The sequence below is a fragment of the Palaemon carinicauda genome, chromosome 3 (assembly GCF_036898095.1).
Source record: "Palaemon carinicauda isolate YSFRI2023 chromosome 3, ASM3689809v2, whole genome shotgun sequence".
NCBI lineage: Eukaryota > Metazoa > Arthropoda > Malacostraca > Decapoda > Palaemonidae > Palaemon > Palaemon carinicauda.
In genome coordinates, this window is record NC_090727.1 from 25,266,937 (window position 1) to 25,294,782 (window position 27,846).

Consider the following 27,846-nt stretch of genomic DNA (forward strand, 5'->3'; position numbering starts at 1 on the left):
CGCGACTATTCGCCTTCGCGCGACCATTCGCCTTCGCGCGACCATCGTTCGTGGCGAATTCCACAGCCGGTGGTAGCAGCAGGGACGCGTGCTCCTAGACAGCACTCGGGATCACCTCCATCCAAGCACAGGTTGGTAGTGCAGGACGAAGACAGGTCAGTACAGCATTCTTCCCCACCTTCTTTTCAGGCAGGTACCGTCGTGTCCACTCCAAAGGATCGCCCGATCCCTTTCACTTTAGCGAGGATTTCGGACTCTGTGTCCTTGGAGCAGCAGACTTGGTTTGGTCCGCTGGCACGGGCGTTAGTGAGGGTTATGAAACCAGCACTCGCCGGCCAGGGTAACAAACCAGCGGCTGTCTTTCCTACGCTGAAGAGGAAGAGAGGAGTGGACTTCGTGGTGACTTCCCCCAGGGCGAAGTTGGTTACTTCCCCCAGGGCGAAGTTGGTTCCCAAGAGGTCGGTCTCGAAGGTCCCTTCTCCAGCACGAGTACTCTCTCTTTCTCCCGTGGACGAGGCCTTTCCGTCCTCAGGTGAGTCCAGTGGGGCGGTAGTCTTCCCCTCAGCACCAGGGGGGGAGACTTCGCTTCAGGCAGGAGAATCGTCTCGTGAGGAAGGGGCCCCTCGAACCTCGTTGTTGGGATCCTGTATCCCTCCCAGGAGGGAACCCAAGGATTCCAAGACCGTCCCTAAATCCTCTGCAAGGATTCGTCAGGAACCCACGACTACCCAGGGGAATGTCCACGTATCACCCCAGGAAGAGATTCCTGGGGCAGGAGACTTAGCTGCCAGCCCGCAGGGAGGAGAACAGCAAGAGTCCGAACATGCCTTCTGGCAGGTCCTAAGCCTGATAAGGCAACTTAACAGACTTACGGATCCAGTCATCCCCCCCTCCGTGAAGGCAAAGACACGATTCTGGATGAAGTGTTTGACGTTCGGAAGGCCCTTAAGACCAGTGCAGCTCTGCCCTGGTCTCGGGGGCTGAAGAGTGCCAGGGCTAGGGCCAATGCTCAGCTTGCACTTCTTGCCTCCTCCAGTCGTTCCACTGCCGGGAACAAGCTCATCCCTCCTCGCCTTCAGCAGAGGAGGTATTTCGAGATCCTGGGTGAGCACAACCTCGCTCTTCCTCTCCATCACTCTGTGGAGGAGCTGGCGAAGGGAGTTCCCCTGGAGAAACTCTCTGCCCGGCAGGTGTCGTTCTCGGCGGCAGAGATCCTTAACCACGAGAAGGTCGCTAAGTGTGCCATGCAGGCCACTTCGTGGCTGGACTTCTGGTTAGGATCTCTGGGCATCGTATTGCGATCGGAGTACTTGTCCAAGGAGACCAATAGGAAGGCCCTAGAGACCTTCTTGCTCTCGGGCACCCGCTCCATCGAGTTTTTGGCGCACCAGGTTACCACCCTGTGGGCCAACTCGGTGTTGAAGCGTCGCGATGCTGTGTCCGAGAGATTCCATCCGAAGGTCCCCGCCGTAGATGTGTGTAGGCTCCGACATGCTTCCCTTCTGGGGGAGAGCCTGTTTGAGCCTCAAGACTTGGAGCGAACGGCTGAGAGGTGGAGGAAATCCAGCACGGACTCCCTCCTCCACAGGGCCCTTACAACTCGGCCCTATAAGCCTCCAGCCCCGCCACAACAGCAGCAACAGCCTCGTAAGGCTCCCAAACAGGCACCGGCAGCTAAGAAAGTGGTGTCTAAGCCCCAGCCCTTTCCAGCCAAGGTCAAGAGGGGCGGTAAGTCCTCCAGGGGAGGCAAGACTTCTAGGGGTGGCGGCCGCGGCCGCAAGCCCTAGGGGTGGCAGTCCCCCTGCGTGTCCACCTGTGGGGGGATGCCTTCAGCGTTGCGTCCGCAGGTGGCAGCAACACGGGGCCGATGCTTGGACGGTCTCAGTGATCGGCCAAGGTTATCGCGTCCCGTTCACGTCATCTCAACCTCCCCTGACAGCGAATCCAGTGTCGTTGAGCTCCTATGCCATGGGATCGGCAAAGGGGCTGGCCCTTCAGGCCGAAGTCGAGACCATGTTCGAGAAGGGTGCTCTCCAGGAGGTCGTGGACGGCTCTCCAGGCTTCTTCAGTCGACTCTTTCTTGTAAAGAAGGCTACTGGAGGCTGGAGACCCGTCATCGATCTCTCAGCTCTGAACAGGTTTGTCAAACAAACCCGGTTCAGCATGGAGACAGCAGACACGGTCAGACTTGCGGTGAGACCACAAGACTTCATGTGTACACTGGATCTAAAGGACGCGTACTTCCAGATCCCAATCCATCCGTCTTCCAGGAAGTACCCGAGATTCTGCCTAGACAACAAGATCTACCAGTTCAAGGTGCTGTGTTTCGGTCTCTCCACAGCTCCTCAGGTGTTCACCAGAGTGTTCACCCTGATTTCAACTTGGGCGCACAGGAACGGCATTCGTCTCCTTCGTTACCTAGACGATTGGCTGATCCTAGCAGACTCGGAGTCGACCCTTCTTCAGCACCGAGATAGGCTTCTGGATCTTTGCCAGGATCTGGGGATCGTGGTAAACCTCGAGAAGTCCTCTCTGCAGCCGTCCCAAACGACTGGTTTATCTAGGCATGTTGTTAGACACCAATCTCCACAAAGCCTTTCCATCAGACGACCGGATAGCAAGGCTGAGGAGGGTGGCGGAACCTTTCCTCAGGCGAAAAGAACTCCCCGCCCAATCGTGGTTGTGTCTCTTAGGCCACCTATCCTCCCTGGCCCGTCTGGTTCCAAACAGCTGCCTCAGGATGAGATCCCTTCAATGGCGGCTCAAGTCCCGGTGGAATCAAGGATCCGATTCCCCGGACATTCTGATCCCAATGGGGTCTCTGGAACAGACGGACTTGCGGTGGTGGCTGGCCGACGAGAACCTGCGGAAGGGAGTGAGTCTTCTCGTCCTCCCCCCGGAATTGACTCTGTTTTCGTACGTGTCAAAAGAAGGGTGGGGGGCGCACGTTCTGAACCAGAGAGCCTCAGGCCTTTGGTCAGAATCAAAAAAGTGCCTACACATCAACCTGCTAGAATTGAAGGCCGTCTTTCTGGCTCTTCAGCAGTTCCAACGGTTCCTGGCGGGTCACTCCGTGGTGGTGATGAGCGACAACACCACGGTAGTGGCTTATATCAACAAGCAGGGAGGCACTTTTTCGCAACAGCTATCCCATCTTGCAGTAGAGACTCTGAGGTGGACCGAAACCCACTCGATAACACTATCAGCTCGCTTCATTCCTGGCAAGAGGAATGTGCTCGCCGACAGTCTGAGCAGGGCTTTGCAGATAGTGAATACCGAGTGGTCTTTGGATCCTCAGATAGCCAACAAAGTCCTGACTTTGTGGGGTTCCCCGACGGTGGACTTGTTTGCGACAGCCTTGAACTTCAAGCTGCCCCTGTACTGCTCACCAGTCCCGGACCCCAAGGCACTCTGGCAAGATGCTTTCCAGCAACGGTGGGACAACATCGACGTGTACGCCTTCCCACCATTCTGTCTGATGAGAAGGGTGCTCAACAGGACCAGACTATCGGTCAACTGTTCCATGACTCTAGTAGCTCCGCTATGGCATCACGCGGAATGGTTTCCGGACCTTCTGCAACTCCTGACGGAACTCCCAAGGGAGCTTCCTCCACGACACGAGCTTCTCAGACAACCCCACTCCGGTGTCCCTCACAGGGCCGTAGCCTCGCTTCGGCTTCACGCCTGGAGACTATCCAGCGTCTCCTCGCGGAGAGAGGCTTTTCGCAACAGGTTGCGGAGAGAATGTCTCGGCACCTGCGAAGGTCCTCTGAGGGAGTCTACCAAGCGAAGTGGAGAGTCTTTTGTGGTTGGTGTCGTGGAAGGGGTATCTCTCCACTCGATGCCACTATTCCAGCAATAGCGGACTTCCTCGTGTATCTGCGAGAAGAAATGCGCCTTTCTGTCTCGGCAGTGAAAGGCTATCGCTCAGCCTTAAGTTTGGCCTTCAGATTGAAGGGCGTGGATATTTCTTCATCGCTAGAACTCTCTTTACTCATACGTAGCTATGAGCTTACCTGCCCCCAGTTGGAAGTGAGACCCCCTCCTTGGAACGTGGTTCGAGTCCTCAGGTCTCTCAAGAGACCTCCCTTCGAGCCATTACACCAGGCCTCCGATCGCCACCTGTCTTGGAAGACGGCTTTCCTATTCGCCTTGGCCTCGGCCAAGCGAGTTAGTGAACTTCATGGTCTCTCGTACGACATCGCCCATTCAAGGGGATGGGGGGAGGTAACGTTCAGGTTCGTCCCTGAGTTTGTGGCCAAGACTCAGAATCCTGGAGTGCCGGATCCTCGGTTCGACTCTTTCAGGATCGCGAGTCTCCGTTCTGTAACAAACGACCCAGACCAGCTGCTACTATGCCCAGTGAGGTGTCTGAGGTACTACTTGAAGAGAACGGCTGCAGTCCGTCCTCATGTGCGAGCTCTGTTTGTGAGCACAGGCAGGACAAAGAGGAGGGTCACCAGGAACACCATCTCAGCTTGGATTCGAAGGGTTATCCACCATGCCCTGAATCCTGACTCTCCTCCGTCACGTCGCCCTCGGGCCCACGATGTCAGGGGTATTGCTACATCCCTGGCCTTCAAGAGAAACTTCTCTGTGACGCAAGTACTTCAAGCTGGGGTCTGGAAGCGTCAAACGACCTTCACAGCCCACTACCTGCAAGACGTGACCCACAGGAGCCTCGATACGTTCTCTATCGGCCCTGTGGTGGCTGCACAACAGCTGGTCTAACCTCAGGCTCCTTTTTGGACAAGTAGCAGTAGGTTGAGGGCGTTGTTACCCGGTCTTAGTCTGCGTGAATGAAAGAGTATGTCTGACCCTTACTTCTTTCTTCATTCTCCCCTCTCTTGGGGAAGCAGCATCCTGGTCCTCGCATAGCTGACCTCGACCTCTGCAGGTAACCCATGCTTCTTTGTGCTCCTAGTATTAAGCTTAATACTGTTGCGTCTCCCATACCCTGACGAGGTGGTATGGGGAACGTCCTATCTTAGAATTCCTATCTGAAGGTCTCAAGGTCAACTTCATAGGACGAGTCCCACTCTCCTCCTCACACTGCTTATGTAGGCCACTCGTTCCTAGCGATGCTAGGAACCTGTGAGGTACAGGGGCTCCCTCTCTCTAGTGCTGCTCACTGAGGGATCGAGCCCCCGGGCAAGCCGAAGTCAGTAAGGCTGGGGACTTTCCACCCTTCCTAAGGGGTAAGTCACCCTTTGTAAATAGCGTGGTTTGTATTTCGGTTACGGAACAAATGACAAATTCGAAGATAATTTGTATTTTTCCTAACCATACAAACCTTAGCTATTTACACATATGTGCCCGCCATCCTTGACCCCCAAGTCAAGTCCTACCTCTAAGTGAAGTGAAGCAAGTCACCGGTGTGTGGAGGGGAGAGGGGTAGCAAGCTACCCTTCCCCACCCCCCGCTAACTAGCGCGGGGGTAATTAACCCTCGTTAAAAACTATTGGCTCGTCATTTCAGCTGCGCTAAAAGTAAACCCTTTGTAAATAGCTAAGGTTTGTATGGTTAGGAAAAATACAAATTATCTTCGAATTTGTCATGTTAAAGAACATAGAGGATCAACTTTTATCTATACTGATGGCTCCAAATCTGATGCTGGCGTTGGATTTGGAGTACATAGTAATGGTTTTAATTGTAGAAGTGCACTTCCTCTGACTGCTTCCATATTTACTGCCGAACTGTATGGCATATTAACCGCTATTGAGAAAATAGCGTTGGAGAAAGAGGGTAATTGTACAATTTTTAGTGATGCAAGGAGTGTCCTTCAAGCTATAGAAGTTTTTAATTCTAATAACCCTCTAGTTTTAAAGATTTTAGAATGGCTTTTTATTATTGGACGGAGAGGTATAACAGTTCAATTTTGTTGGGTTCCAGCACATGTAGGTGTGTCTGGGAATGAGAAGGCAAATTCACTGGCTAAAAAGGCTGCATCCGAGTTGCTGCCAAGAAGGTATCCCATTCCCTGTAATGATTTCTTACCTGACATCAAGAAATTGGTTTGCAATAAAGGGCAACAGCAATGGGATATCCTAGATGGGAATAAAATGCGAGAGGTAACAAATGACATATCTCCTTGGAGGTATAATATGATGCCCCGAAAATGGGAGACGTCTCTTTGTCGTCTCCTTATTGGTCACACTCGGATGACACACGAGTCTCTGCTGAAGGGCCAACACCAACCGTATTGTGACGACTGTTTAGTACTGTACCTCTAACAGTAAGGCATTTGTTGACCGAATGCCCCAATTATAACAACTTAAGGAATAGATATTTGTTTGAGGCTCGAGGTGAGGGTGGCAGGTTCATCCTTGCCAAGATTCTTGGAAATGATGTGTCCTACCATGCAAGTGGCATTTTTAGATTTATTTCAGAAGCAGGTCTTCTGAAAAATATTTAACTTTTATGACATTCAACTTTTATGATTTTAATTGAGTACTCTTTTATTTTTTATTTTATTTTATTTTTTATTTTTGTATACATAAATTAAATTTACCGGCGTCAATGACCTCAGATGTCAGGATGCCTGAAAACTTTAAGTCAATCAATCAATCAACCAGCAGCCCCCCACGCGCGATTCATTGGATCCTCCTCCTCGCGAGCGCCAGCGCAATCCCCAACGCAACTCCTGTTTTCGCCGGGTTCTGCAGCTCGCGGCGGCAGCAGGTACGCGTGCTTCCAGATCGCAGTCAGGATCGCCTCTGCGCAAGCGCAGGTCTCTATCAGGACCAGGAAGAATCGTCGGAGAGGTCAAGGCAACATTCTTCCCTTTCTTCTTTGCAGGTAGGCCCAGTTGCGTCCACTCCGAAGGGTCAGGAGATCCCCTTCCCTCCAGCGGAAATTACGGACACTGCGTCCTTATCTCGTCAGTCTTGGTTTGGTCCTTTGATGAGAGCGGTAGTGCAGGCTATGGAGCAAGCACTCGCCGATCTGGGACTCAAGCCAAGGACAGACTCGCCCCCGCTGAAGAGAAGGAGAGGAGGGGACTTCGTGGTGACTTCTCCCAGAGAGAAGTTGGTTCCTAAGAGGTCCGTCAGGAAGGTTCCATCCCCTTCGCAGTCGTTTTCTCCTCCTGTGGACGAGGCTTTTCCGTCTTCAAGAGAGTCCAGCGAGGCGGGGGTCTCTCCTTCGGCACCAAGGGGGGAGTCCCCTCCTCGTGGAGGAGAACCGACTCGCGTGGAAGGTACCTTCCAGACCTCTTTGCTGGAGTCTTGTATCCCGCCCAGGAGGGAACCCAAGGACTCCAAGACAGTTCCGAAGTCGTCTTCGCGAATTCGTCAGGAACCAGCCAGACCCCGGGAGAACGTCCACGTGTCTCCCCAGGAAGAGCCTCTGGGGACAGGAGACTTAGCTGCCAGTCCGCAGGGAGGAGAACAGCACGAGTCTGAGCATGCCTTCTGGCAGGTCTTGAGCCTGATGAGGTAGCTTAACAGGTTCAAGGACCCGGAGATCACCCCTCGCGAAGGCAAGGATACGGTCCTGGACCAGGTCTATGGAATTCAGAAGCCCCCGAAGGCCAGCGCGGCTCTGCCCTGGTCCCAGGGGGTGAAGAGTGCCAGAGACAGGGTCGACGCTCAGCTTTCAGACCTTGCCTCCTCCAGTCGTTCCTCTGCCGGGAACAAACTCCTCCCACCTCCTCGTTTACAGCAGAGGAGGTACTTTGAGATCATGGTGGAGTCCAGCCTTGCTCTCCTCCACCATTCGGTGGAAGAGCTTACAGTACTAGGGGAGTTCCGCTTGAGAAGCTCTCCGCCCGGCAGGTGACATTCTTGGCGTCAGAGATCCTGAGCCAGGAGAAGGTCGCGAAGTGTGCCATGCAGGTCACTTCGTGGCTGGATCTCTGGCTAGGTTCTCTGGGCATCCTATTGCGCTCTGAGGATTTGTCTAAGGAGAGCAATAGGAAGGCCCTGGAGACCTTCCTCCTCTCGGGCACTCTCTCCATCGAGTTTTTGGCCCACCAGGTTACCAACCTGTGGGCCAACTCGGTCTTGAAGCGTCGTGATGTGGTGACCGAGAAGATCCACCCGAAGGTCCCCGCCGTGGATGTCTGCAGGCTCAGACACTCCTCCATCCTTGGGGGAAGTTTGTTTGAGCCCAAGGACATGGAACGGACTGCTGAGAGGTGGAGGAAGTCTTGCCAAGACTCGCTCCTCCAAAGGGCCCTCACATCTCGGCCCTACAAACCTCCAGCTCCGCAGCAACATCAGCAGGAGCCTCGCAGGATACCGAAGCAGGCGCCGGCAGCTAAGAAAGTGGTATCTAAGCCCCATCCCTTTCCTGTCAAGGACAAGAGGGGCGGTAATCCCTCCAGGGGAGGCAAAACTCCCCGAGGGAGCGGCCGCGGCCGTAAATGCTAGGAGTGGCAGTCCCCCCTCGTGTCCACCTGTGGGGGGATGCCTTCAAAGTTGCGTGCACAGGTGGCAGCAACATGGGGCTGATTCTTGGATGGTCTCCGTGATCGGCCAAGGCTATCGCGTCCCATTCACGACATCTCAACCTCCCCTGACAGCGAATCCAGTGTCGTTGAGCTCCTATGCCATGGGATCGGCAAAGGGGCTAGCCCTTCAGGCAGAAGTTGAGACCATGCTCAAGAAGGATGCTCTCCAAGAGGTCGTCGACGGCTCCCCAGGCTTCTTGAGTCGACTCTTATTGTAAAGAAGGCGTCTGGAGGCTGGAGACCCGTCATCGACCTCTCGGCGCTGAACAAGTTTGTCAAGCAGACTCCGTTCAGCATGGAGACAGCGGACACGGTCAGACTTGCAGTGAGACCACAAGACCATGTGTACACTGGATTTAAAGGACGCGTACTTCCAAATCCCAATCCATCCGTCTTCCAGGAAGTACTTGAGATTCAGCCTAGACAGCAAGACCTTCCAGTTCAAGGTACTGTGCTTCGGTCTCTCCACAGCACCACAGGTGTTCACCAGTGTTTTTACCCTGATTTCATTATGGGCGCACAGGAACGGCATCCGTCTCCTCCGATATCTGGACGACTGGCTGATCCTGGCAGACCCGGAGTCGACCCTTCTTCGACACTGAGACAGGCTTCTGGGACTTGGCCAAGATCTGGGGATCATGGTAAATCTCGAGAAGTCCTCTCTGCAGCCGTCCCAACGACTGGTTTATCTAGGCATGTTGTTAAACACCAATCTCCACAAAGCCTTTCCATCAGACAACAGGATGTCAAGGCTGAGGAGGGTGGTAGAACCCTTCCTCAGGCGGGAAGAGTTTCCAGCCCAATCGTAGTTGCGTCTTTTAGGTCACCTTGCCTCCCTGGCCCGTCTGGTTCCGAACGGCCGTCTCAGGATGAGATCCCTGCAATGGCGGCTCAAGTCCGGGTGGAGTCAAGGATCAAATTCCCCGGACTTTCTGGTCCCGATAGGACCCTTGGAACAGGCGGACCTGCGGTGGTGGCTGATCGACGAGAACCTTCGAAAGGGAGTGGATCTTCTCGTCCTTCCCCCGGAATTGACGCTGTTATCGGACTTGTCAAAAGAAGGGTGGGGTCCCCACATTCTGAATCAGAGGACCTCAGGCCTTTGGTCAGATTCAGAAAAGTACCTGCACATCAACCTGCTAGAGATGAAGGCCGTATACCTGGCTCTTCAACAGTTCCAACGGACCCTGGCGGGCCACTCCGTGGTGGTGATGAGCGACAACACCACGGTAGTGGCTTATATCAACAAGCAGGGAGGTACTTTTTCACAGCAGCTATCCCATCTTGCGGTAGAGATTCTGAGGTGAGCCGAAGTCCACTCGATAACGCTATCAGCTCGCTTCATTCCTGGCAAGAGGAATGTGCTCGCCGACAGTCTGAGCAGAGCTTCGCAGATAGTGAGTATCGAGTGGTCTTTGGATCCTCAGATAGCCAACAAAGTCCTGACTTTGTGGGGTTCCCCGACAGTGGACCTGTTCGCGACAGCCTTGAATTTCAAGCTGCCGCTGTACTGCTCCCCAGTCCCGGACCCCAAGGCTTTCAGGCAAGATGCTTTCCAACAACGGTGGACAACATCGACGTGTGCGCCTACCCACCGTTCTGTCTGATGAGAAGGGTGCTCAACAGGACCAGACTATCGGTCAACCTCTCTCTGATCCTGATAGCTCCGCTATGGCATCACGCGGAATGGTTCCCGGACCTTCTGCAGCTCCTGACGGAGCTTCTGAGAGAACTTCCCCCACGACACGATCTACTCAGACAACCACACTGCAACATCTTCCACAAAGCCGTAGCCTCGCTTCGGCTTCACGCCTGGAGACTATCCGTCGTCTCCTCACGGAGAGAGGATTTTCGCAACAGGTTGCTGAGAGAATGTCTCGCCACCTGCGAAAGTCCTCTGAGGGAGTCTACCAGGCGAAGTGGAGAGTCTTCTGTGGTTGGTGTCGTGGGAGGGGTATCTCTCCACTCGATGCCTCTATTCCAGCAATAGCGGAGTTTCTCGTGTTTTTGTGGAAGGAAATGCGCCTTTCGGTCTCGGCGGTGAAAGGCTATCGCTCAGCCTTAAGTCTAGCCTTTAGGCTGAAAGGAGTGGACATTTCTTTCTCGCTAGAACTCTCTCTACTCATACGTAACTACGAGCTTACCTGCCCTTGGTCGGAAGTGAGACCTCCTCCATGGAACGTGGTTCGGGTTCTCAGGGCTCTTAAGAGACCTCCCTTCGAACCATTACGCCAGGTCTCTGATCGCCACCTGACTTGGAATACGGCTTTCCTACTCGCGTTGGCCTCTGGCAAACGAGTTAGAGAACTTCATGGTCTCTCGTACGACATCGCCCATTCAAGGGGATGGGGGAGGTAACGTTCAGGTTTGTCCCTGAGTTTGTTGCCAAGACTCAGAACCCTGGAGTGCCGGACCCACGGTTCGACTCTTTCAAGGTCACGAGTCTCCGTTCTGTAACAAGTGACCCAGACCATCTGCTACTATGCCCAGTGAGGAGTCTGAGGCGTTACTTGAAGAGCACAGCTGCAGTTCGTTCCCGTGTACAAGCGCTGTTTGTTAGCACAGGTAGGACGAAGAGGAGGGTCATCAAAAACACCATCTCAGCTTGGATTCGAAGGGTTATCCACCACGCCTTGAATCCTTACCCTCCTCCGTCACGTCGCCATAGAGCTCACGACGTCATGGGCATCGCTACATCCCTGGCCTTCAAGAGAAACTTCTCTGTGACGCAGGTACTACAAGCTGGGGTCTGGAAGCGTCAGACGACCTTCACAGCCCACTACCTGCAGGACGTGACCCACAGAAGCCTCGATACTTTTTCTATCGGCCCTGTGTTGGCTGCACAACAGCTGGTCTAACCTTAGGCTCCTTTATGGACAAGTAGCAGAAGGTTGAGGGCGTTGTTACCCGGTTTTAGTCTGCGTGAATGAAAGAGTATGTCTGGCCCTTACTTCTTTCTTCATTCTCCCCTCTCTTGGGGAAAGCAGCATCCTGGTCTCCACATAGCTGACCTCAACCTCTGCAGGTAAACCATGCTCCCTTGTGTTCCTAGTATTATTTAATATTGTTGCGTCCCCCATACCCTGACGAGGTGGTATTGGGATGTCCTAGCCTTGATTTCCACCTAAAGGACTCCAGGTCAACTTCCTAAGACGAGTCACGCTATGTTCCTCCACACACAACTTATGTAGGCCACATGTTCCTTGCGGAGCAAGGAACTTGTGAGGCGCAGGGACTCTTTTTCTCGAGTGCTGCTCACTCGGAGTTTGAGTCCCCGGGTAAGACAAAGCCAGTAAGGCTGGGGACTTTCCACCCTTCCTAAGGGGTAAGTCACCCAATGTAAATAGCGTGGTTTGTATTTTGGTTACGGAACAAATGACAAATTCGGAGATAATTTGTATTTTTCCTAACCATACAAACCTTAGCTGTTTACACATATTTTCCCGCCAGCCCTGTCCCCTAAGACAAGTCCTACCTCTAAGTGAAGTGAGACAACTCGCCGGTGTGTGTGGGGGGGGGAGGGGTAGCAAGCTACCCCTTCCCCTACCCCCTTGCTAACTAGCGCGGCGGTAGTTAACCCTCGTTAGAATTTTATTGGCTCGTCAATTTCAGCTACGCCGAAAGTAAACCCCCCAATGTAAATAGCTAAGGTTTGTATGGTTAGGAAAAATACAAATTATCTCCGAATTTGTCATATTATCCACGAATTTGTCATATTATCCACGAATTTGTCATATTTGGTTACTAAAGCACTGAAAGTCAATTATTATTTATTAGTGTTGTTCAATGGAAAATATGTCAATAGACAAGTTAGATATTTTTGAAACTGTAAACATATAATTGTCAATTCGTAGTTGATAGGAAACATCACTTTTTAAAAGTTTCTATATGGATAATTATAAAAAAAAACAAGAATATGTTTAGTTCTGTTGTTTTATTATACAATAAAGTGGCAGAATATTTTAAATATTTTCACTTTTCTTCTTAGCTACATCTTGAGGAATGAGCCATGGGAGTCTAAAAAGCATTATAATTTTGCTGCTCCTAAATTAGAACAACTATAAAAACCAGCTAGATGCAGTAACTGGAATTTTAAAGGTAAGATTAATAAAGAACATCGTTTGTTTGATTTGAATGGTACTGTCATAAAAAAATGTGGAGATACATTCCGACGACAGCTGAAACTTGTCGAAAAATTGTTAGCGAGATGTTACTCCCCTCCGCTGTTTAGCGGGAGGTAGACCTACCACCCCACCCTGCTCACACAACCAGTAGCCAACACAAGCCACTTTGCATTTCAGCTCAGAGGAGAACGGACATTGTCTGATCTCCTCCGCTTTACTCGATTTTTTAATCCTATTAAAGACGAACTGGCCTAAGTTTTTCCCTTTTCCTGTTCTTCATAGGGAATTTGTTCTATGTGTACAGTTTACTGTAAAAACCCTTTACGTCAGCTCACCTTCATTTATTTATTGCACACCTTTTTTTCTATTGCTTTGGTTTAGGAATGAGAGCAGAGGCAGTCAGGGTAATTTCCTTCAGGGGGGTAAACAAGAAACTAGCTTTGGCTACGTTAACAAGCAACGCTCGATGCCGAACTTATAACTTGAGCCCTCCTCATTACCGGGAAGCGTAGAGCGATTTACTTTCACTTTCAAGGGAGAGCTACCCTCACCAACCACTGTCCAACAATCTCCCCACTTATGGGGAAAATTGCCAACAGTGGCTTTGTATCATCTGCGGGAGAGAAGGTCTTCAATTGTTGGTTTTCCCTCCGTAGATTTCCTCCGATCAGATTGGATTTGTCCATTCCCAGCAAAGCTTGATGGAGGAGGAGTTAGATGAATGCTTGCAGTGCCCGATCTTCACTGTCGTAATCAAATCTCGTAAGCTAATTCCCTTTGGGGTCTTATTGCAGATGGTGATGCCTGCTGACTGCAAGGGTTTGGCGCCTCTCTCATCGACAAGTTTTGTAGGCTATAACCATTTGGGGTTATTGCTGCAAATGGTGAAATGGTCTCCACCTCTCCCATCATGCTCCCTGTGTACAATGAGTCTTGTGAGCAACATTCCTTTTGGGCAACTTCTCCTTTAGGAGTTCCACCTGTTTTGTTAGGTGACATTTTGCAGCAGCAGCAAATATTTCCTACTGATCTTACCTTACCTTGCTCATCACCAGCGGAGCACGCTTATCCATGACAGGAAAAGTACAAGGTAAAGGTTGCATATGAATCCTCTGCCAGAGGTCTTGCTAGTGTTCGTGTGCCAGCCGGCATAGTCCAGGCTCGCGAGCTAACTAAGCACGACAGTGGGGACGTACGCACTGTAGTGGTTTGCGGACTGGTGTGTGCCTAGTGTCCGAATGCCGACCACAACCCGACGTTCACTACACAACAAATATACAATGGTGGAATACCCAAAAAACCTAAGTAACAGGTCTAGAGAACGGAGCTCTGGGCACCACCCCTTGATTTATACTGGGCAAGGGGACCCAGCTTGAACCTTGTTATTTATCATACCTTTCCTTCTCTTGCCTTTGGCTTGCCGATTATAAGTAAAGGTATAAGAACATTAGGTGAAAGGGAATATTATGATTAATAAAGAAACACACTGTGGGAGGAAAGAATTATGATAAATTACTGTACTTAAGAGATTGTAAAAAACAGTGGCTGGGGAAAAGAAGCCGTGGTGGGAGGTTTCTGAAATGAAATGCTGTACTGTTTACATAAAACACAAAATAATATTTATTTTTGAAACAACTGTTAAGGTTATGTTAGCATGGATCCATCAATCCAAATAGAAAATTAAAGGCAAAATTAGCATTCCTTTATGTCAAACTTCAGCATCCGGGTAATAATATAAACAAATTAACCAAACAAGATTTCCACAGGTGGGGCATTCATAAGTGTTCCTATACAGTACTAGTGTAAAGAGAGGCACTCCTAACCGTGTATCTATTTGGGCAAGTACCAGTATGCCATTTCAATAGTTCCAGTTAACTATTAATGTTTATGTCACTTAAACGTTTGACTGTCTCCACAAAAAGACGGTTTTAGGCCCCCTTACATTCACTTGGTTCTGGGGCAAACATTTAAAAAACTGTCCATCACTAAGTTCCAGTATGGAATGACCTTTTGTGATCTGGTGATGTGGAGTAACAATATCTTGATCCTTGTTGATGAAATCTTGGATTCGCAAGGTTTTCAACTGTCGAAGCTCTTTTTCAACTGAACTGAGAATACTGAAGAAGGGCCGAGCCTGATGTCAAAACTTCTCTAATGACAACATCTTCTAGCTGAGCATTGAAAATTGAGTTCAGTTGCCTCTCTAAAAAAAAAAACCTACAGAGAGTAGGGCATGCTGCAAAAACAAAGGTAGTTAGACAACAGGTAGGACCAAAAAAATATTACAATACTTTCTGTTATACAAAAAAAAAGGTAAATTTATTGCTTGCAAATTATGTAAACCTATTTAAGAAAAATTGAAATCTTTACAGTGAATAAAATGTTATATTTGGAAATGGTTTGTATTTTCCCCAACTACTATTAATTTTTTCCACATTCCCCCCCCCCCCCCCTCTAGAGTTTTTGGTCCACTCAACATTGTCTTACGACTAGCAACAACGCCCTACACCAACTTCATACATTCAAGTGAAAAAAAAAATTTTACCTTGCAAAAATAAATTCAATAAAAAAGGTAGGATGACCAACTAAAGATTTAATTCATCCTCCCTTCCTTCAGTTACATATCAAATTGTATATCAATTTACATGGGTACAATACATTTTATTTTCAGACTCATGATTTAACAAAAATCAATAGGAATAGACCTTTTAAACACAATGGAGATCCAGTACTTACAAATAAAAAGTTAGATTATTGTCTATTCCTCCCAACAATGCTTCAATAATATACAATATAAAAATTTCATTATATTTACACAAACAATTTGTTATTGCAGGAATACGTTCAGGATTTATCAAGGGAAAAAAATTACATCCATTGCAGTCCAAAATCAATTTAAAAGCATACAAAACTCATTGATTTTGGACTACAGGTATTACATGATAATAACAGTTTATTGAATTTATTATAACTGTCACGGTCAAGGTCAATTTACAGTACAACAATAAATGCAACAGTTACAGAAACCGTGACTAAATAAAGATTTCCTCACACCACGTGTCCCTTTCTCAGCCTTTCAAATACCCAATGTGGGAATTACAATATGACTAATAAGGAAAAAAAGGGTAATTATTATCAAAACTGTCTTTAAAAACTGTGCAAAGATTAATTCAGTGGGAGATTTATAGTTCTTCTTCTGAATCTCAAAATTCTGTCTCGGGACATGCGCTGGGATTCAGCAATCTGCTGGCGAGCCATATTAATTTCTCGCAGCACAGTTGACAGGCTAAGCCGGCCACTCTCCACATACAGGCTGGGTGTCTTTAATCGATCGATAACCTCGCATAAGAGTTGGTATCTGCGGGTGATCGACATACTTTGAGGTAAACCAGAGACAGAATCCGTAGACTCAGAAGAGGACAATAAAAATCCCGAAAACTCAGGCGATGACTCGGGGCAACTTTGTGTTTCGGGCGACCCAAAGAGTGTTGTAACGTTCAGGTTAGATATACCTGACTGGGCCACTTCAGCCTCGAGCTCTGACCGGTATTTTAATCCACCATCAGAATGTAGGAAAGGGTTTGTATTCTGAGGGGACTCAGGAATGGAGGATGGTTCCCTCTCTATAATATTCATCTGGTCAGTGAGACGAGGCTTCCACTCCAGGACTCGAGACTGAACTAAAGGTAGGTCAAGAACAGGACCTTTTGACCTAGTCCATGGGGGACTAAATCCACTAAAGGTGGGATCTTTAGGTGACAGTCGGTCGTCACAATCGGGTGGCAAAAAGCCGAGAAAGTCATTATCAGGATAAATAGACACTGCTGATTCAGAAACAGGGCTTTCTAAAGTAGCAGGTCTTGACCAATCTGGACTGGAACTCTTGGAAACACCAGAAGGTAGTTCCAATAATGGAATACTGGAAACTTCCCAGAATTCCCAACTCCCCGGAGGATGAACGATACCTTTAGTCCATGGGAAATAGCTTTTTAGGTCAAACAAATTGCAATATTTTGTTTTATTGTATGAACATGTTATATGGACTCTTAGGAACACCATATCCAAAATGGGACAAATTCGGCCATTTTGAAGTTGTGAAAATCACACTTTTAACGTTTTCGGAGGGTACATTTTTCCATATTTTCCTGTTTTTCTCCAAAACGGTTCATCGTACGGGTAAGAGGTATTGGTACCAGAAAGATAGAAAATTGAATTCTGCACATGTTTGTCTCCATAAGTATTTACCTTAAAATGGAAAGTTTTTGTGCAAACAAGCCTGGAATTGGAATACACGCATTTTGGAGTAACTGAAAAAATCGACTTTGTACTCACATTTACCTGAATATCTCTTAAACTACTAGCTTTACGGTAAAATGTTATAGAATTGCTCCTTTAGAGTGAAGATTTTTCTTTATTTTGACATATTTTTATTCCATTATATCTTGATATTTTGCAAAAGAAACACAAACACACAAAAATAGACACAATTTTAATTTATGGAAATCAGATGAAAATAGGTTTAGTAAAACAAATTGCAATTTGTTTATTCTATGCACGAATGTGTCATCTGGACTCTTTGGAACACCACAGTAAATAATATGACAAATTCGGCCATTTTGAATTTGAATAATTCCATATTCAAAATGGCGACCGTTCTCACTGTTTGAACTGACGTATCTTCTCAAATTTCCACTTTTTAATGCCTGCATGGCCGATGACAGAATATTCTGTTATCACGAAACAAGCTTATGCCACTTCATTGCTGGTAATGTTGACCACAATACAGTAACAATTACTGGAAAGGACACTTATCATGGCATGGGTCTGATGTGTGCAGTCACACCACCAGTAGCCACATCTCAAACAGTCATTTGGAATTCAGAATATTTTAAGACCAAGCCAAAAAGTATTGCATTAAAAAGGTATAGAAAACTTGGAAAAATGGGAGACATGTTGAACTACAAAGCAGTATCGTCCATTGTCCATGATGACATCAGAGAACATCTTGATACCCTTTGGAAGATTTCTTTTCCTTATAGATGCAACAGGCCAGGATGGTCTGGCTTTATGCAGACCATTACCCAAGGTAGCCATTTAGGAAAAGCATCCTTCCACTTCTTACCAATGGTTGACTTGGATCCAAACAATTTAAGCTGTATCTTTACTATCCTGATGTTTGTAAATGACAAGTGCATGAAATACAACATATCGCCTGTCATCACATTTGATCAACCCTTGTGGCTCAAGGCAAGGCATATCATCAGCCATGAAAACCAACTCAAACATATTGTTCTCATCCTCGGGCCATTCCATACCTTAATGAGCTTCCTGGGCGCTATGGGTCACATCATGAAAGATAGTGGACTGAGAACACTACTGGAGCTTGTGTATGGGCCCAACACTGTCAACCATATGCTGACTGGAAAGGCGCATGAGCGAGCAGTACGTGGCCACTTCTTAGTTTATGCTGTTTTGAATGTATCAGTGATCAAGAAAGCATCAGATCATGAGGCCACTCAGAATTCAATAGATGGAGCATTACAGAAGTTTGACAAAGTTTTTCGATCAACAAAAACAGAAGTGGAAGCTGAAGACCAGAACATATTGGTAGTTGAAGAGAGGCTCAGAGATCTTCAGGATCAGCTACAACGGAGCCCAAATGGAAAAATATGGGTTCAGTACATAGAGATGATGGATATCCTGTGATCTGCACTCAGAGGTCAAAGAACCAGCCAGCCAACATTGTACTTCAGGGAACTACAAAGAATGCTTCCATTTTTTGCTGCCTCTGGACATAATAACTACACAAAATCAGCACATCTATTCTTCCAGGACATGGTGGACCTACAGAAAATGAATGAGAAACTCTATGACCAACTTATTGAGTCTGGTTTGTTCTTCATTAGGAGATCGGACAGATACTGGGGTGGGTTAGCACCTCATCTTGTTATTGAGCAGGTGTTAATGAAATCCACAAAGTCAACAGGAGGCTTAACACATGGACGAAGTATGGATGAAATTCAACGAACAAAATGGTTACAAGCCATGCCAGTCCTTGCTCACATAAGTGATGAAGTAAAGAGTGTCCCGGAGAAGACTGGCACTGAAAGAAACAGACTTGACTGAATCCAGAAGGATGAGAGATCAGGAGGATACTTCAAAGATTTTCCAGTACCTAGAACAACATAGTCCTTTCACAGAAAATGAGTATTTGTACAAGATCATTTCAGGATTATCCGCACCACAGTCAAACGCTCACCTTGCCAAAGATTTTGGGAACAATATAATCAAAATGATGGAAGACCAAAATGCAGCAAACTATATCTTCAAAAAGAAACACCAAATCAAGACAATGGGTCAGAAGATAGTAACAGATGAGTTGAAGTGCAGGTAGATCCTCAAGCTCTATTTCAGCGGTTACTTGTGATAGCCAGCAATGCTGAAATCAGCTTAAGTGAAATCATGAAGTTTGAGCTCTCTGTATACCCACCATCACTGTTCACAAGCAATGGACTTTCTCGAAGTGCCACCAAATCTCAGCTTGCAGATGCCATAGCAAAATCCAGTATAAGTCAAGCTGAGTCAATCCCTGATGCTGAATATTCTGTTTTTGATGGTGGATCCTTGCTTCAACGCATCAAATGGACTGCAGGAGAAACATATGAAGATATTGCATCCAAATATGTTGTTCTTGTCAAGAAAAATAGCTATCCTATTGTTGTCTTCGATGGATATAGCAATACTGCATCGACAAAATATGTGACTCATCAAAAGCGTGCTAGGGGCTTAAATGTTGCCCCAGATGTTCACCTGACACACACTAAAGTCTTTACCTTTGGAACTAAGGAGGCATTTCTAGCAAACCATAAAACAAACAGAGATTTATCAACTTTCTGTCTGAAACTCTGAAGGAGCATGATGTATCTACAAAGTATGCAGAGGGAGATGCAGATTTTCTAATAGAGCAAGAGGCAGTTAAAAACAAACAGAGATTTATCAACTTTCTGTCTGAAACTCTGAAGGAGCATGATGTATCTACAAAGTATGCAGAGGGAGATGCAGATTTTCTAATAGAGCAAGAGGCAGTTAACATGACAGTTAGCAAGGTAACATACGTTATAGCAGAGGATACTGACATTTTGGTGCTTCTCTGTCATCACATGAAGTCTACCAGTCAACCCCTGTTCATGGCATCACAGAAATCCAATATGAAGCATCCCATTTGGAACATCGGAGAAATTAGTGCACGACTCGGTGAAGAATGCTGCAGGTGTTTGCCATTTATGCATGCTCTGTGTGGATGTGACACCACGTCAAGGTTGAACAAAATAGGAAAGGGAGCTGTACTGAAAAAACAAAAGTTTTCTCTGCGAGTGTGCTGTGCCATTCTTGTCTCCCAGCTCAACTCACGAGGAAATAAAAATAGCAGGAGAACGAGCAATTATTCAGATGTAGAGCTCTAACAGTGATTGTGCAACACTTGATGACCTGAGAAAGAAAAAGTTTCAGGGCAAAGTCATCAAGAGTTTGAGAAGTGTTGATGTGAAAGACCTGCCACCTACTAGTAATGCAGCAAAATATCACTCATTCAGGGTTTATAATTATCAAACTCAATTCTGGCTAGGTAACAGTGATATTAAACCTGACGATTGGGGCTGGAAGAGAAATGGAAGAAACTAATTCCTTGCACGATGGACAACAGCCCTGCGCCTGATGCCTTGGTGTGAGTAATCAGATGCAAATACAAAGGCTTTTGTGACACTGCACTGCTCATGCAATAAACACGGGTTATATTGTACAGATTTTTGTGAGGAGTGTCAAACTAGCACTTGTGTTAACATATTAATAGACGAAGACACTTAACATGATTAATTTAGTTTGTGCATGTATTTTGAGCAACAATGATTGCATTTTTTTATTTCTGTTATTTTCAAACACCGTCAAGAGCTAATCAATAATTTGATGTTTGTCATTTTAGTTAATCTTGTATATATTATAACCATTGTAAAATCCAAGTAAATTGCAAAGGTAATTTTCTTCTTGAAATATTAAGTGCAGCCTTCATTTTAACCAGGGGCCCACAGAGGTCACGGGTGAAAACTGATGTCTGCAGTAAATTCCTGGTCTCCATGCTTTTTTGAGTAAACAATATATATATATATATATATATATATATATATATATATATATATATATATATATATATATATATATATTAAAAGTGGAAATTTTAGAGGATACTTCCATTCACACAATGAGAACGGCCGCCATTTTTAATACGGAATTACGCAAGCTCAAAATGGCCGAATATGTCAGTTTTTTTTTTACTGTGGTGTTCCAAAGAGTCCAAATGACACATTCGTGCATAGAATAAACTATTGCAATTTGTTTTACTGAACCTTCTATTTTCATCTGATTTCCATAAATTAAAATTGTGTCTACTTTTGTGTGTTTGTGTTTCTTTTGCAAAATATCAAGATACTGTATAATGGAAAGTATATACGTCAAAATAAAGAAAAATCTTCACTCTAAAGGAGCAATTCTGACATTTTACCGCAAAGTTAGTAGTTTAAGAGATATTCAGGTAAATGTGAGTACAAAGTCGATTTTTCCAGTTTCTCCAAAATGTGTGTATTCCAATTCTGGGCTTGTTTGTGCAAAACCTTTAAATTTTAGGGTAAATACTTATGGGGACAAACATGTGCAGAATTTAATTTTCTATATTTTTGGTACCAATACCTCTTACCCGTACGATGAACCGTTTTGGAGATAAACGGGAAAACATGGAAAAATGTACCCTCCGAAAACGTTAAAAGTGTGATTTTCACAACTTCAAAATGGCCGAATTTGTCCCATTTTGGATATGGTGTTCCTAAGAGTCCATATAACATGTTCATGCAATAAAACAAAATATTGCAATTTGTTTGACCAAATGACTTTTTTTGGGCTATTTCCCATGGACTACTTCCTCTTGGAAAGAAGCAGCTAAGAACTGGGGCATTGGCAATTCAGGAACAGGACAGTGAACCACTGACTCGGGAGACAAAATAGGGGTTTTACACATTTCAGTGGGGCTGTTCTCCCATAGTTGGAGGACCAAATGATCTCAAAATGATTCAGGCTTTAACACAGGAGTCTCATCACAATTTTCCGGAGGATATAACCAAGCATCCAGTGCTTTCTTTCTCTCGTAAGTCCTAGCTGGCTTAAGAATGGGCTTAGGCTGAGTAATAGCTCTAGTAGGATGGTGACTTTTCCTCTGTCGTCGGGACTCGTTACAATCTCGGGACAGAAGGTAGGACGCCACTACTGCAGCCACCCCATAAGAGTCGCCATCACTACTAGAACTAGAACTCTCAGAGACTTCAGAAGAAACAGGACTGTCATCCATGAGTTCTGGACTATTCAGAGTCTCTGTAACAGGATCAGGACCCTTCGGATACCAGAGAAAGTGCCTCCTAAGATAAACTGGAGGTTCAAACCAGGCCTTTAACTGGATATGGTGAGCTTTTACCAGTTCACCATCAGGCAGTCTCTGCAGCTCATAGGTGACCTTATTCTCGTGTACCTTAGTAACACGGAATACCCCCTCAAACCTAGCTTGTTCGTCAGAAGGTGTCCCAACAGTTGCACCTTCTTAAGCACCAGAGAACCCTCCTTAAACGGTTTGTACCGAGGATGTCCTTCATCCCATGGGTCTCTCGTTTCTGCTGATAGCAACGGGATACTATCAACATCGTGAGCACCCTTCAGTATGTTCTCAGCTGGAGTACAGCCAATCTCAGTGAGCTGGGAATGGTTGTAGCTGAGAACTGCTCGGGATAAGAACTGGTCCCATTTCCGAGATTCCACAGAAATCACCCTCAGTAACTCACCAATGGTACGATTCACTCGCTCCACTGCACCGTTACTAGAGGGTTTATACGGAGTTGTTTTCACATGTACAACATTATACCGCTCCAACAACTCGGTAAATTCCTGGGAAATAAACTCAGGGCCGTTATCAGTCAATATCCGGACTGGAACACGAGGAATAACAGGAAAAACTCGGTTTTCAAGCGCCTGGCATATCGTACTGCTCTTCTTATTCCTTATGGGTACTGCCGTTACCCACTTGGAATAATGGTCGACTACCATCAGACACCCAATAAAACAAGTATTGGTTGTTGGGAGACTCACAAGATCCATAGCAACCAATTCAAAGGGAGAAGAGGTCACTATTTTCAAGGTCGAAGGGGCAACCACCTCCCTTGAGACCTTACAAGTCTGACATTCCCAACACGTTCGGCACATATCTCTGATTACATTAATCAAAGATCTGTGCCAGATGAGTCGACGGAGCATTGCAATCATTTTTCCGATCCCCTAGTGAGCATTCTGGAGGTGTGTCTCGGCAACTAGGTCAATCAGGACATTGAAGGTGACTACTGGGACTACTGAGCCGTCTGGGTTCCGCTTCACTAGCAAAACCTGGTGAACTTCCAGGTTCGACCAACATCTCCTTTAGGGTAGACAGGAGCGTGGAACTCGAGATGCATGAACCCCAGAGTAGATCATCTTAATGACAGATTGAATCTGTCGATGACTTCCTTGGATCTTGGACACCTGACTAATGGACAGAAGAGCATTTCCGGAGAACACTCCCTGATCAGATTCAGGATCAGTTACTTTCATAACAGTGGTCTCGGTATGCAGGGAGGAGACAGAGTACCTTGGGAGACAACTGAAGAACAGTAGTGTGGTCATACACCAACTGTTCTCGGGGTGAATCCAGTGTCAGGTAGGCTGCGTCCAGTATATTCCTACCAAGAACAAAACAAAAGTTAATGTCTTTGGCAGCTACCACCACATAGTTAAACAGCGGTAGCCTCCACCCAGAAGGACACTTCACCTCTAACTGGACGTAGCCTAGAATGCTGGTGCAGGAACCAGTCAACCCCTCTAGCTGTTCTCCTGACAGTACCTGGTACTCTATGCCAAGTTGGCTCAGTACAGACTCACTCAGTAGACAAACCTGTGCTCCTGTATCAACAAGAGCACAAAATAAGATCTCCTGCATCATTACTATACCTTCTGCCGAGTGTTGAGACACATGGGTACAACTGGACTGACGAGGTACCTTTTCTGTCACGTACTGGATTACAGGACAATCCTCCGGCGCTTCCTGATCATCAGTGATCAAGCCCTCAGCGTCAGGAACACGAGATTTTATCTCCGCCTTATGGCCCAGAATCACGTCAGTTGGAGGGACGTAATTGCGGAGCTCGATCAGAGGGTTAAAATGCACTCCAGACAGACACTGAAGATGCACACACTGAGGCTCAGTCACGGATGGATCATGATAGACTACGTGACAAGTGGGACTCCAATGGACCCAGATTTCCAGGTTCAATAACTTTGATGCTGCCAATAGCAACTCCAGAGCTGGGACTGTACCTGGAAATCTCATTGCCTTGATCCTGTTCTTGCTGGTCTTGTCCAGTTTGAAGCCTAGTCGACCGGCGTCTTTCAGAAACTGCTGAACTAAGGCATCCCGGAGCTTGGCTCCCTTCAGCGGAGAGTTGTTACATACACACCTGACCTTTCTGCCCAGCAGTTCACGACTAGCTCCAAGGATTCGATAAGAGAATCTGGACCACCACAAACCTCCTTATACAAGGCCAGTCCAGTAGGCAACTTCGGAGTGCTGGGTTCAGTAGCTAACAGACAGTCAGTTAATGCAGGCCAGCGGGATAACCAGTCAGCGGCGGCATTCTGATCTCCTGGACAGTAATTAACAATAAAGTTAAATTCGGACAGGTCCTCCAGTGTCCGTGCTAGACGACTGTCCACCATCTTCATGTCATGAAGGTACATCAGGGGACGATGATCAGAATGGATCACGAAGAACTGACCATAAAGGAAGGCCCCGAAGGTTTTCACTCCCCATCGCAGAGCAGCCAACTCACACTCAATGGTAGAGTAACGGGTCTCCCAGTCAAGAAAAGTCATGGAGTCGTACGCTATCACCCGACGCTCCCCTGGATGCTCCAAGGACTCCTGGCACAGACAAGCACCAGCACCTTCACCCGAAGCGTCAACAAACAACTCCAAGGGTTTAGCATCAGTGGAGTAGTCAGGGTATGACAACATAATGTCCTTTTTGATCAGTTCCTTCAAGCGCATAAAGGCACGGTCCATTTCTGCAGTCCACTTCAGTTTCCTAGTTCCTTGAGATTTTCGTCCTCCAGTCTTCGCAGATAATGGTTTGGCTATCTGTGAGCACATGGGGATAAACTTCCGTTGGAAGTTGACCAGTCCCAGGAATCCCCGTAGCTCACGCACAGTGGTCGGTTTAGGGAAGTCTTTCACTTTCTGGATGTATTCTGGTAGCTTACACATACCAGAACGTCCAACCAGATGGCCAAGATACTGGACCTCGGCTTGAACCCAAGAACACTTCCCGAGTTTTATCTTGAGTCCGTGCTTCTGGAGAGTAGCCAAAACTCGTTCTACCAGTTTCAGGTGTTCCTCGAAAGAAGACCCAAGTATCAATATGTCGTCAATGTAGACAACCACCTTGGCTTTCGGGAACTCTTGGAGAATACTCTGCATTTCTCTTTGGAACACTGCAGGTGCATTTTTCAGTCCAAACGATAAGCGTCTGAACTGCCAGTGTCCAAAGGCGGTAGAGAAAGCCGTGTATTCCTTACTGTCCTCTGCCAACGGTAACTGGTAGTATCCACGAACCAGGTCAAGGGTTGTAAAGTATTTGACTCCTTGAAGTCCAAATACAGAGTTGGCCATGTTAGGCATCGGGAACTTATCAGAGACAGTCACCTTATTCAGTCTACGGTAGTCCACACACAACCGGATACTATTGTCCTTTTTTCGGACTGGAACAATGGGTGAAGACCAAGGAGAGATGCTGGGTTTAATAATACCCAGTTCATGCAACTCCTTGCACTGTTCCTCGATGGCGTCAGCGACAGGTTTGGCAAACCGTCGAACTCTCTGATAAATGGGCGTCTCGTTATACAGGTGGATGCGTATTGGTGTGCTTGAGCACTCTCCCACATCATCATCACCAGTACTGATGACTGGAAGATGACGTCAAAGTATTTGACAAAACTGGTCCTTCTGAGAAGAGTCCAGTTCGTCGGAGATACAGATTGTCTATCTCTTCCAATACGCTCGGTTCAGGAGTCAGGTCACACTCCTGTGCTATCAGGCAGGATAGAGGAGCATCCACCATTGCTATGGTGAACACCTTCCCCAAGAGATCTTCTTAGCCTTTCGGCGTTTACTGGATGACGATGCCATCACTGAAGGTTGGTGTTTCCTGGGTCTCGGCACCAAAAATTATGTAGTGATTTGCGGACTGTGGCCAGAGGTAGCACCCGAACTGCCTAGTGTCCGAATGCCGACCACAACCCGACGTTCACTACACGTTCACTACACGTCGGTGCATGTAGGTCAAAGTCGCACTGCCACCTCTCGTGACATGTCTAAAGACGCTCCCGCCGCTGTTACAGCTCGGCTTACTCCTCCATCAGCTGTTTGTTTGCCAGGGGAAGCTTGTTCTTGCAACCTATTATTGCATGAGTCTGACTTGCAAGCAGAGCTCACTCAGCTTTTTTCTCATTTGCTCTCATTTACAAGAGATGTGGCCTGGTTCGAAGTGCATGTGAAAGCCATCATGTAGGCTGCAATCAGTCTCCTGACGGCATGATCACCAGGCAGATTGTTAGGATCTGTAAGTATCCCTCTTGACAGTGTTGGGGTCTCCAAGGAGCATTGATGTTCCCTTGGATCTAGATGCAAAATCTGGCCATGGTACTTGCACCTTGTGCATCCGTGTGAGTGATGTGCGTTGACGTACTCCCTACCTGCTCTTGCCACACTTTCCAAAACGTGGTGGCCATGGGCTCCACAAAAACTCGAGATTGAAAATACACATGGGGGTTGTGACCGATGCTTTAGACTAAATTGTATTGCCCTGGTTGAAAATGGTGTCATGGTCCATTGATGAATTAATTTCCCAAATCATCACAAAGAAAGACTCCTTGAGGGTGAGTAATTCATCTAGCTTACTTCCACCGCCTTCCGTCAGGCAGAGGAAGTATTATAACTTCCTCAATGATGAGCCTTTTCCTCTGCCACTAGATCCGGCAGTGTCAGCATTAGCTCGGTGCATAATTGTGGAGAATTTGGCAGCCCAGCTTGTGATGTTTTCGGTTGCAGATGCAGCTAACATGGAGAGGGTTGCAAAGGCAACTTTGTAAGCCTCTTCATGGATTTACTACTGGTCCAGCACTGTTGGTTATGTGATCAACAATGAAGACCTGTTAGATCCAGAGAAGCAGAAAGCGTTTAACCCCCTTCACTACGAGGCAATGGATTTGCTCTCGGTATCTCTATACGAGATTTGTTACTATCGGATATTCATACTTACCCTATGATAACCTACATTTCCATGTTTATTTTGTTGTTGATTGCAGAGTAAATTTTTCATAAGTTTTCTTTATTCTCTATTGTGTTGCACTCTAAACAACTGAAAACTTCTCTCTATTCATTATGAAGTGATTATAGAATACTGTAATTGTTCCGTAACTGACATACAAACCACGCTATTTAATAGGGGTTATTACTTTCGGCGTAGCTGAAACAACGAGCCATTAGAATTTTAACAAGAGTTTACTACCCCACCGCTAGTTAGCGGGGGTAGGGAGGGTAGCTTACACACACCTGTGCTTGAGCTAACTTTGCTCTCGGCTCAGGTGATAGTCGGACATGTCCGCTCTCATCCTCGCCTCTCTGACAGCCATTAATGTCTTTTTGCTTTCTCTCCTACAGGTTTGAGAGTGAAGGTGGCCTCTGCGAACATGCGCAAATGTCTTGGATTACCCGACCTCCCTTATGGTACATTTATGTTGGCGGTCGAGACGGACCCTCACATCCTTTGTCCTTACTGTAGGGGCCAACGGTGTGATATTAGTACAGTGAGCCCTCGCTACTTCGCGGTTCGACCATCGCGGATTCACGACTTCGCGGACTTTTTTCATTAAATACGGCATCCGATTTCATCAGCAAACCACTATTTTTGGGGGAAACATCATTTTATTCTAGAAAATTGCTACTCTTTAAATAGTTAATTGCACATTAAGAAAGCGTGTACTTCTGTTTATAAATTTCGGGTGTGTTTTAAAAATTGAGTATTGTTGACTTCTTTTTGTTTTACTTTTGGGTGTGATCAGATCAGCTGACGTCTATTCAAACCATCTATACAGT

General features: G+C 46.8%; 1 long non-coding RNA gene across 2 annotated transcripts in view; it reads left to right on the top strand.

The window, feature by feature from the left end:
• The window catches only part of LOC137638227 (uncharacterized), a 433,485-nt gene that overhangs the window by 52,573 nt on the left and 353,066 nt on the right, over positions 1–27,846 (top strand). The window contains exon 2 of one of the 2 annotated variants that reach the window (XR_011043926.1): positions 12,441–12,550. The exons of the other annotated variant lie outside the window; for it this stretch is intronic. This is a non-coding gene — a long non-coding RNA (uncharacterized lncRNA). The remainder of the gene's footprint in view (positions 1–12,440; positions 12,551–27,846) is intronic. 2 annotated transcript variants of the gene reach the window in all.